This window comes from Myxocyprinus asiaticus, chromosome 7 (assembly GCF_019703515.2).
Source record: "Myxocyprinus asiaticus isolate MX2 ecotype Aquarium Trade chromosome 7, UBuf_Myxa_2, whole genome shotgun sequence".
NCBI lineage: Eukaryota > Metazoa > Chordata > Actinopteri > Cypriniformes > Catostomidae > Myxocyprinus > Myxocyprinus asiaticus.
The window spans coordinates 14,040,204-14,052,989 of NC_059350.1; positions in this window are offsets into that span (position 1 = coordinate 14,040,204).

The following is a 12,786-nucleotide window of genomic DNA, read 5'->3' on the forward strand; positions in this document are numbered from 1 at the left end:
AGAAGAACACAGAGAAATTAAAATAATAATTAAAAAAAAAAAAACTATCGGCTTATCAGTTCCAAAAAGCAACTATCAGCACTGATTAAGCGGTAAAACCAATATATACAGTACAGTATGTCTACCTTTAGCGTAAATTCATCTTGGTAATTTGGCCAATATACAGTGCTAATACAATATTTGGCCTATTGATTGCTCCATGTGTTTTGCTGGTAAATCACATTTCTACTGAAAATGTCTTTATCTTCAGTACAGAGGTGCTCAAAATACGGTGTTGAATGTACAGTAATTACAGTATGACCTTCTTAAGACTGGCAAACATTGCACAGGTTGCATTTGCAGGATTTGTTTCAATCTATGTAAATCCACTTCATCCAGCGTTCTTTTTTCTTTTTTTTTTTTTATCCCCTTTTCTCCCAATTTTAGAATGCCCAATTCCCACTACTTAGTAGGTCCTTGTGGTGGCGCGGTTACTCACCTCAATCCGAGTGGTGGAGGACAAGTCTCAGTTGCCTCCGCTTCTGCGACCGTCAAACCATGCATCTTATCACGTGGCTCGTCGTGCATGACACTACGGAGACTCCGCATGTGGAGGCTCATGCTACTCTCCGCGATCCATGCATTACTTTCCACGCGCCCCATTGAGAGCGAGAACCACTAATCGTGACCACGAGGAGGTTACCTCATGTGACTCTACCCTCCCTAGCAACCGGACCAATTTGTTTGCTTAGGAGACCAGGCTGGAGTCACTCCGCACACCCTGGATTCGAACTCGCAACTCCAGGGGTGGTAGTCAGCGTCAATACTCTCTGAGCTACCCAGGCCTCCCATCCAGCGTACTTTTTGCTCTCTGTGTGTGTTCTAATGTATCGCGTTACTGTTTTACTGAGTGAGAAACTGCTGCAAATGATTCAGCGCATGAGTGAGCTCACACTTGAGAGTTCATTGTAAATTCGCCACTGATCATTTTCACATGCAAATAAGCTTTGTGGCAAATTGTCCATTGTTGCAAAAGGTTTGCTGCAGGTTCACCACTACTGGCTAGTTTGAGGCTGGTTTGCCAGTACTCAAGATTTTTTGTAAGCAGCTCTCCGATTCGAGAACTGTTTTGCTAACCCTTCTAAACAATTCATTGTTCAAAAAAGAACAGACTCAAAAGAGTGATTCACTCACAAATCGGAAATCGTTTGATCTGGATCTAAACACTATGAAGCCCGGGAAAGAATGGGTTTCAGTTCACAAGTTTTCTTGTGGCCATGTCAAATTAACTTGTGTGAACATAGTATGTTAAGGCCATGACATAGTAACTCTTGTGAACATGATAATATGTGCACAGCAGAAAGTTACTAGAGCTCATTCTCCAGAATTTAGCAACACCCCTGGACTGTTAACATTTCCCAGAATCAGTTTATGTGTGTTTCTTAAAGAGTGTCTCTAACTGTAAATGTGACACATAGGCATGTTGTTGCTTGAATTATTTTTGTTCTACACACAAGCATGCTGTAACTGTAACCCCACTGTCAGAAGTAATCACAAACGCTGAATAAGGATCTGAAATTACTGAGTAGTTAAAAACTTTACATAATAAAATTATTGATATTATTGTTTGAATTAATTATATGCTGTTCATGTCCATTTCCGTGAACTATAGTTTATTTTCCGAATAAAATGCCCTGTCCTTATCAACCTGTGACTCAGCTTTACTTATTATATTGAACTTTCTCTTATTGTACCAATAAACTCTATATGAGACTTAATTATATGGCTTTAAAAAAACAACAACAACATGAATGGGTCACATTTCATAAAATGAATGGATTTGAATTTGCAAAATTTATTTTAACTTTTTGAAACTCAAGTATTTTTTTAATACCAGGTACTTTTTACTTTTACTTAAGTAGTATTTTAATGGATGATTTTTACTTTTACTGAAGTAATGAATTGGTGTGGTATCTGTACTTTTAAGTAAGGAAATAGAGTACTTTTTCCACCATTGCAATATACAGAAAAATATGCATGGAAACACAGAATTGTTCTATTCATCTGCCGTCCCTCATATTTAGTCTTTCCAGCCATCAGTCTATTCACACAACATTAATCATGATAATTATTTGACTACAATCTCTCTGCTTTCAAGGAATTTTGGGACCGTGTTGGTGTTAGAGGTGAAAGTGCATTAGGTACTATCTAATATTCACTATGCCTGATGCTTTCAAGCTCATGTTACCAAACATAATGACTGGTATTCATGCCATATAGCTTTCCATTATATCTATTTATCTCACTTTTCACTTACTTTTCAAACCCCTCCACTAAGCCAGTGTAAAAAAAAAAAAAAATTTGGCATGAAGCCCAGTTCAAAATTCAGTCTTCTTGTTCATAGAGTTGTGATTCTACCCTTGACCTCTATAATGTCTGTCTGACACTGACATTCTCAGTCCCTAACAGCTCTTAAGTGCTTAGACATGAATGATGCCTATATTCATATGGTAAGCTGTGTATTCAGTGTTGTACTCATTCACCTTCTGTCTTCTTCTCAGCATCTCTCTATAGAAATGCCTACATTTAAAGACTCCAATCTTAGTCAAGTATCCAAAACTAGTACTGTAATTTATCTCTGCTTCTAAAACTTAACAATATACTGCTATATTATCACATAATATTAAATATACTGCTGGAGTGACAGTAAATTTGGTATCTTTGTCGTTTCTGACTGCCGTAATCCATCTCTATCATTTTTTTCCTCTGTCTTTTAGAAAGTTGTTGAAACTTAATAGTAGATTTATTTATTTATTTATTTATTTTTTGCTTTTGCTGTTGGAGCAAATGTAATTCAAAAATAATATTTGCTGTGGTCACCCATTTACCACTATATAAGTTTACCCCACTGTACAGTAGCTTACTTCCATTCCTTAATTATTTTATTTACAGTATGTATTTATGCTAGTTTACTTAAAAGTAGGTTAGGTTTGTTCATGATTGCTTTCATTTAAAAACAGAGGGTTAGGATAGAACAAAAAGTAGGCAGGATGAATACATACATTGGATCCTGTATTCATTTTTATTATTTAGGCTACCTATTACTATTAGTGGATAATACAACAAATTTTAGTCCAATTTATCAAAATATGATGTATTTGTTTGCCAGAATATTATAAAAACAAATAAATAATCTTGTATTTAAAAGATTATAAATAAATTAAAAAAAAAAGTCTAAGCAACGGTAACTTATCTACAGTTTAGGGATTGAATCTTGGGTCATATCATTCCACCAAAGCAACAGATGGAAAGAGCAAAGAAAGACAACAACACTGTGAGGGAGGAAAAGAGGAAAGTGAAGGGCTGGAGTGGAGAGTGAGGAATGAAAGGGATTGATTGAGGAGAGATTATATGGGTAAGATTAACAAATGAAGAGATCAGATCCTGTTAAAAACGGATTCACTCACAAGAACTCTAGGCTGAACACATCGTAATAACACGGCAGACACTATAACTACTCAACTAGATGTAGGAAATAGCTTTGTGATTATGGCAACATCCATGTCACAAAAAGGCACTAAATCAAAAGTATGTTAAATAGATAATTCTATCATCATCAACTTTTGTGTTCCACAGTGTAAAGAATGTCATATGGGTTTGGAAAAACATGAGGGTGAGTTTTAAGCTCAATCGACAGCATCTGTGGCATAATGTTGATTACCACAAAAATAATTTAAACACATCCCTCCTTTTCTATTTTTTAAAAAAAGCAAAAATCTAGTTACAGTGAGGCACTTGAAATGGAATTGAAGGGCCAATTTTTGGAAGGTTTAAAAGGCAGAAATATGAAGCTTATAATTTGATAAAAGCACTTACATTTATTGTACTGTTACAATAAATGTGTTGTAAAGTTGTTTAAATCAGTGTTTTTAGAGTTTTAGGGTTTGTTGACTTTACATCGTCATGACAAGGAAGCTGTAAAATTGGCTATAACTTCATACAGAAAAGGTAAGTGGTTTTATCACACTAAAATCATGTTAACACGCATATTGTTTATGTCTTGTGGCTATACTTAGTATTTTAACGTTTACAGATTGGCCCCATTCACTTCCATTGTAAGTGCCTCACTGTAACCTGCTTTTTTTAAAGGAGGGGCAAGTCAAAATTCTTTTTTGTGGTAATCAACATTATGCCACAAATGCTGTTGATTGAGCTTAATTTGTATTGAACCCGGAATATTCCTTTAATGATGACAGAATTCTCATTTTTGATTGAACTATGCCTTTAAGTTCAAAACTGCACATATTATATATATATTGTACAATACATTGTACGTGCCATTTTTGCAATTGTCTATGATATCAGCAGAAAATATAATGCTGAAATTACAGTGCCACTGTCATTTCATTAACATTTTCCCATTAATATGATGGATGTACTATATTTTGATGCATGTGATCTTGCACTTACACAATCAGTTAGCCTTTGGTTAAATTTATTCTCTCTGTTTTTCCTGCTGATTTCTCTCTTCTCTTGGGTTTTGGCCTTAATCCATTGACAGCCCACCACTATACAGCAGACAAGCCAAATCTCCTCTATAGCACACATACACAGTCACCGAAGTACAGACACTATATTTGTATCAACAGAAAGAGACGGTCTACATTTCACCATCTGTAGGTCAGATGTCTGGCTGTCTGACAAAATAATAGTTCTATCCACCAATCAAAGACTAGATCTCCATGGATAACCCAACTAGGAGTTTCTCTGCACCGTGCTTAGGCCAGTTTTATATTGCATGATTATAATTATTGTGAAAAATGATGGCTGAAAGTTGCTAAAATTATAGTTCAGGGTTACAGTGGAGTACAAATTTTTGAGACAACTATTGGCAATGCTTCTATTTTGCTTTCTAATTTTCATTCTAATTTAATTCATTCTAATTTACAGTAATACAATTTTAAAAAGAAATATAAGAATTTCAGAATTTCTTACTATTTGATATGTCTTCCATTTGCAGATCTACATCAAATTAATTTCTACAAAGACATTGGTAACTAAAAACTAGTGCCCCTAGGGGTCAGTGTAAATCGAAGACAACATGAACAAAAAAATTACTGGTTGCACCGTTAAGCAAGGGAAGGAGAAAGTATTTTAAGTTTTAACTAGGGCTGTCGATTTAATTAGTTAATTCAGAACGATTAATTATGTTTAAAAAATAAGTGTTAAAAAATGTATGCAAATAATCATGTCCCCAGACCGTACTAAGGAATATTCCTTCCATCAGAGCAATTCAAGCTTGAAGTACCACAGTAAGCGAAACTCCAGCTGTATTCACCTTCCCCTTTTCTGAGCTCCGTTCTTCTGCATTTTGTCAGCTAACTTCCTTTCTGTATTGAAGCTACCGAGAAGAGTCGATCAAAATGGATTACATGTGGGAGCATAGAAAGTATTTTTCCCTAAGATTTGATGGTGTGGATCTACACCTCCCCTTTAATACGTGAAAATGCTAGTGAGGTGTTTTTTCTGTCACTCTAAATGTTCGTTTTTTCTGGTAAATTGGACCTGGCAGATTACATTCAGACAGCTATGACACACTGCACTTTTTCATGATACAAGCGTTTAATTGTTATAAGTGTAATTCTGCTTAATTTATAGGTTTCAACTTGTTAATAATTTGTGTTAAAAATATGTAGTTGAGGGGCCTGGGTATCTCAGCGAGTAAAGACGCTGACTACCACACCTGGAGTCACAAGTTCGAATCAAGGGCATGCTGAGTGACTCCAGTCAGGCTTCCTAAGCAACCAGTTTGCCAAGTTGCTAGGGTGGGTGGAGTCACGTTGGGTTAACCTCCTCGTGCTCACTATAATGTGGTTCTTGCTCTCGGTGGGGCGCGTGGTGAGTTGTGCGTGGATGCCGCAGAGAATAGCATGAAGCCTCCACACGCGCTAGGTCTCTGCAGGAATGCGCTCAACAAGCCACGTGATAAGATGCGTCTGAGACTGTCAGTCCGCGCAGAGGCAACTGAGATTTGTCCTCCGCCACCCGGATTGAGGTAAGTCACTATGCCACCATGAGGACTTAGAGTGCATTGGGGATTGGCCATTCCAAATTGGGGAGAAATGGGGAGAAGTGTAGCTGACATAAAATTTCCAACAGTGAAAGCTCGTATTTTATCACATGCAAGTTAATAACATTAAAGAAAATAACAATTGTACTTGTTTAAATTAATTTGTCACCCTACATTTTAAGAGGCTTAAATGTGATTAAAATAGTTGTAAGCGGAATATAAAATAAAACATACACTTTCACATGTGTGTGTATAAATATAGTGGCACCCCTTCCCCCATCACGGTTTAACACTCACTCTGCTTTTAATCTGCTCACCTTAACTATAAAACAATGGGTGAATGACATGAGAAGATGGTCAGAGGTGTCTTACAGAGATATTTTGAATTACTTTAAGTTGTCTCTTGGAGTTTCATGAGCACAGAGGCACATCAGTACGTCCACTGCGTGAAGGTAGGATCTGGTGTATTTATGAATGAAGTACTCTTGTTTTAAAATCTCTGCGCACTGCTTCCAGTTATGACATTCCCTGAACACTTCAAAATACTCATGATAGCTTTTGACAACTTTATAACCTTTAAATCCACATTTCTAGCTAATCACACTTTGACATCAACATATATATATATATATATATATATATATATATATATATATAGCAACCGCTTGACCGGAAGTTCCGGGACAACATTTTCAAGATGTCTGCGTGCTAGTTTCTCTGGTGCATAAGGTAACAGAGAACAAACCACACTCAGGCTTGCTTGACACTAGCGACAGCACAAGATGAGAACACAGCTGGACAGAGCGCAAATCTGAATGCAGGGATCTCAAGATGTGTTTTTCTAAAAACTGTAGTGGATGTTTCCCTATTTGGTGAAAACATGAATCCATATTGAGGCACTTAGCCCTAATTAATACATCAAAAAATGTACACAAATCACCTTCAGGTGAATGCTGCATTGCTGTTGGATGCATTTTTGTAGTGACATGTCATCATTCACTCTTAAACTTCGTTCTCAAAATGATGGCTCCGTTTGTGGCTGCTTGGAAAGGTGTGTTGACATGTATCAACACGTTACAGGATATTTTGTGGTTTTATGTTTTTCTTGCTCTGTAATTGTATTCGTTGCAGGTATCTGTTTAGTCTGCTTGGATGATTCTTGATTGTAATCACTGAACAAAACACACTGCTCAACTGGTCTTTGAGCAAAGGTTGGATAATTCTTCTTGTGTGTGTTAATCCTTTTAAGCAAGTAATAGTCTCTGCTGGATCGTGTGCATTGTATGTATTAGTACATTTCTGAATAGTTGCCTAGTAGATAAAGATCTTGACTGGTGACCAAAAGGTTGTAGGTTCAGGTTGTGCGGCGATAAATAAAAGATTCTGCTCTGTTTGTGGCTTGGTGGGTGCAAATTTAACGGTAGCCAGCTGGTACGTGATAGAGGTGTAGTGTGTAAACCTCACTTTCCTGGCCTTAAGAGATGCACTAGCGACCGAGGCTAGAGGCTATGGCTTTTATTGCCTCCTTGCTAGAGTGTCCAACTCCCATGCCGGGGATGAACAGTTCGAATCCCGCTAGGGGCGGGTCGAGTAGGACCGATGACACAAATATATGTGCGTAAGGGGTATAGAGTAAAGAGAGTAAGCTGTATGTACTGAATTAAGTGAGTGTTATTGTTTTTATGTGCAATTAAAAAATTACAATTGTTATGCCATCCACTATCCCACCCAATTTCATTTGAAACATTTGAATTCAAAATGGTGAACAAAGGAAACAGCATAGCAAATAAAAATGGACACATATTTTGATCACAAATCACATTATAACACAAAATTGAAATTTGTCTTTCTCGCCTCAAAATTGTTTTCGTGCAAATAGATTTACAACTTACTGTTATCTCAGGAGGGTGGTGGCTGGTGTTAATTTATGATAGGGAAGCTATACTTTCTAATTGCTATACTTTCTAACACCATATGTCTCATTCACCAAATGTTACAACACTTCCCGGTCTGTTCTGCGCAACTGTACTTGGGTGACCATTCTTGCATCCATTACTCTTGGTTGAAAGCTCATAGAATCAAAAATTATCTTCAGAAGAAGTTGCAAAAAACAAAACAAAACAAAACAAAACAAAAAAAAACAGGTAGACTATTCCTCCATTTATTTATACTTTACAGACAAAAAGAGAGGCAACAATAAATCTCATTACTGATATTTTGTTGGTTTATCTTATTCTTCAGAAGAGTTGGGAAAGCTCTGGCAGACTTCTAGGTAAAAAAAAAAAAAAAAAAAAAAAAAAAGTCACATGCATTGCAGCAAGAACAAATGTGAGAAATAACTTTTGCAACACTGTGAAATATCGGAAGTGAAGAAATTTTAGGGCTTTTGAGTTTACTCGACCTTTGAATTTCTTTTCCAACTTAAAGTGTGTAGTGTACGTATGAACATAGTGCAGTTTTGTTTGTTGGCAACTTGGCATCTCTCGCAGTGGAAGCAAAAAATTCTTGTTTGGTGCCCCCTCGTGGTTAGATGTGCATAGTGCAGTTTGTGAAGACTACGGTCAAAGGTGAAGAGAGCTAAATATATATCTCTAGTCTATTGTGTTTGATGTAAAATATTTAAAAAAATAAAAATATATTAATTTTTTTTTCTAAACATAAATTTTAATTTTAGTGACCTAAGCAGATGTACATTGATCATCTTTCATGTCGCAACTTGGTTTGAGTCAAACTAATGCCAAATTACGGGGAAAATAGTCACACTATATGGGGAACATATAAAACTGTGAAACATTTTAACTGTAAAGAAAAGAAACAAACAAAATTTAGAATGAAATTTAAAAATGTCAAAAGCAATATATAAAAATATCAAAAAATATTTGGTCAACAAATATTGTAATTTATTCAAAGACTTACCCCACCCTGACATTTATTATAAATACTCCGTCTTGGGAACATAGTTCAACTTTCTGATAAAAATGTACTTTTATTAAACAACTGACCCTCCTCTGAATATTTGCCCAGTGCCAACCCGTCCTATAGGCGACATAGTGGTCACCTAGGGCCCTGAAATGCCTGGGAGGGCTCACATATAAGTGCAATGTCAATTAACAGTTTTTTAATAATGCTGAGATTTATCAATTACTTTTATTTTGAAACTCCTTGTTGCTCTGAAGTATTTCATAACTCACATATTCAGTGCAAGCAACAAATAACAATGACAGTGATGAGCAAAAACTACATATTAAGAATGTGATGAGCTCTGAATAATCAGCAAATAACAAATAACTTAAATTTACAACAAATACTATAACAGAAGTGGTTATATAATTGGCAAACAGTTAAGATATAAACAGTACACAGTAATGTCTATAATTTATTCATAATATAATGCATTACTGGAAACTTGAGTGCTGCTTGTACGTGTGTATATATATATATGTGTGTGTGTGTGTGTGTATATATATATATATACACACACACACACACACACTGTATATCAGGGCTCGACATTAAGCATTGTCATGTAATTGGTCATTCATTTGTCCAAGTAAAAAAGTTACTTGTCTGGAGACAAAAAAGAAAGAAAGAAAGAAAGAAAAGCCTCCATCATCATCATTTACATCTAATAGGAAGTAAAAACACAGTGCAGAAAGACGGTAAATCTTTGCTCACCCTCAAGCCTGTATGAATTTCTCTCTTCAAAGGAACACAAAATTAGATTTTTGGCAGAATGTTAGTCACAGTCACTATTCACTGTCACTGCATGCATATATATATATATATATATATTCTATAAAATAAAAGTGAATTGAGACTGAAACTAATATTCTCCCTAACATCTCCTTTTGAGTTCCACAGAAGATTGAAACAGGTTTGGATCAGCATAAAGGCGAGTAATGATGACAGAATTTTTGGTAACACTTTACAATAAGGTTACATTAGATAATGCATTAGCTATCTTGAAATAACAATGAAAAATATTTTACAGCATTTATCAATCTTAGTTCATAATAGTTACTAAAAAAAAAAAAACTGTTGTTCATTTGTTCAGAGCCTGAACTAATGTTAACATATAAAAAATTTTATTTGAATGTATGAAAATGTATTAATATACTCTATGTTGGAATTAACATGAACCAAGTTTAATAAATTATCTAAAAGTGGTGTTTATTGTTAGTTCATGTTAACTGATGTAGTTAACTAACATTAACAAATGAAACCTTTTTGTTAAGTGTTACCAAATTTTCATTTTTGTGTAAACCATCTTTTTGAGAGTACAATTCAGTTCTCACCGGGGGTCGGTTGCACCAGCTATAAGTTACAACTTAGCTTAGTTGTGGCGTGGGCACTAAGTCACAATTTACACACTACTAAATATTTGAGCGTAGCACCATTAAACTTAGGTAGGATGTAACCCTACGTATAAACTAAATATTTAAATGAATAGTTCAACCAAAAATGAAAAATTGCTGATAATTTACTCACCCTCAGGCCATCCAAGATTTTCTTTCTTCATCAAAACAGAATTTAATACTTTTAGGATTTCATTTCAGGCCTCCTCCTCTAAACAATGCAAGTGAATGTACTCCATTTTGTGACGGTGTTTTGCGTGACAGGCATGTGATGTTGACATTTACACTCATTTACATTTACGAGAGAGAACATTTTTTACTTTTAAGCGGCTCTTCAGCATGAAACCGTTCAAACTGTGCAGTGTTCAGGGTGCGTCACCCGGTGTCAAGTTTCAACACATTCAAAATATATATAGGATATTAAAATGAATAAATGTCTATTTTTCCAGCCTGTTGTATTACTTTTTATTTATTTTAGATACAGTTCCTATACATTGTTATTTACACAGGGCAAATATAATTTATATATATATATATATATATATATATATATATATATATATATATAAGTCAATTAAACACTGACTTAGTTACAAACAAACTAGTAGTTACTAAGCCCTTAGTGTGAACTTTCGGGCATGTAAAATTCTCTTTAACATGCCCGTTCAAAATTCCACTTGTCACGGACAAGCGTTAATGTCAAACCCTGTATATACATACAGTATATAATGCATGATGTTGGTAACACTTCACATATTTTGTAGAGTATGTTGTAATTTTATACATTTATTAATTACACTTTCTCTTGGTCAAAACAATGATTTTAATATTGTTTTATATTATCATTAAAAATTTTCCTGTTTGATGAATAGTCTTGTTTTCAATTGCTTAACTATTCACCTAACTACAGTACCTGTCTAAAATAGGCAATATATGGCAGGTCGCTGTTATGACAACTTACCCCATAAAGTTTGACAACATGCCCTGTTATTGAGGCATGCTGTCCCAAAAGGCCAACTGTGTCTTCTTTCCTGAGCAATAACATTGTTAATGTTTAATAGCTTTTTGTAGCCAAGACTATCCAAAAATATGTGACTTTGACAAAATATTTTACATTTACAAACATTCACTAGAGTGAAAAGTGTGACGACTTAGCCCGATCTCCCCTATTCACTTTAGAATTGCTGCGTTACCAACATGATCACATGCGAAATCGACATGCTGCTTCCGATTTTTCATGTGCCCTGAAATCGACCCCATTTTGCCAAATTACTGACACTTGCCATCCTCTATTAGACATTTTCGCAGTTTTGCAAGTGGTGCAACTGATAGCATATTGCATAAACAATCTCTTAATCATGGGTTCTGGTCCCATGTGAACCAGGAAGTAATTGTGTTTACATAAACAATGGTAAGCATGCTTCAGAGGCTGCATTTTCACTCTAAAATACCATTTTTACTCTCCTGACGGTTGGGATTTGGGTCAAAGCACATCAACCATTTGTTATACATGGTGACTGATTGGTCTCGTGGCAATCCTAATGTAACTTTATTTTAATAAACCAAGATTTCATTTGTATGTCAGTGTATGTATATCATGAAACAGGACTCCACTTTCAATGTTGGGGTTTGGGTGTATGGTGAAAAAAAAATGCATTCCTGTTGACTGTATTTCATCATTTGCAACAACAACAAAAAAAAAAAAAATACAACTCACTTTTGGCACCACCCTGTGGACGTTTCATCTCAAAAACACTTCCAGTTTCGGGCACTAGGGGTAAGAATTCGGTAAGATTTCAACAGCAGAACTTTCAACCTCCTGTTGCAAAATTCACAGTCTTCACCGTGATCCATATTGTGTAACATTATATTCTCAATATATTTTCTGTCCTGTCTACGCTAACAATCAGTACAATATGTGCTGATTTCGCTTCATCTATTCATCCTCTTTTCTGCCCCTCTGACTCTCTGCCTTCTAAAGATCATCTGATGGATCGCTACCTGCTCTCTATTTTTCTACAATCCTACATTCTGTTATCAGCCCTGCCAGCTGCCTTTCACTCTCCATGTAATCTGGTATGTTAAAGATTATTAAGGCCTATCCCACTCCTGCCTGCCTCTCTTTTTCCTCGCTCCAACTCCCTCCCTTTTCATGTTTTACCGTGTCAGAGCAGTCGCTTGCAGTCCAGTTGAACAAGATGTGTGATTAGAGCCCTGCTGCCACCAAAGGCGAAATGAAGATGCAAAATAACATGTGAAAATGAAAGAGACGGGAAGGAAGAATGTGTGCAGAGAGAGAGAGAAAATGGACGCAGATGTAAGACGATAGCATCAGGATTAGTTTGCTCAGAAAAAAAATAAAAAAGTGAAATAATTCTGAGT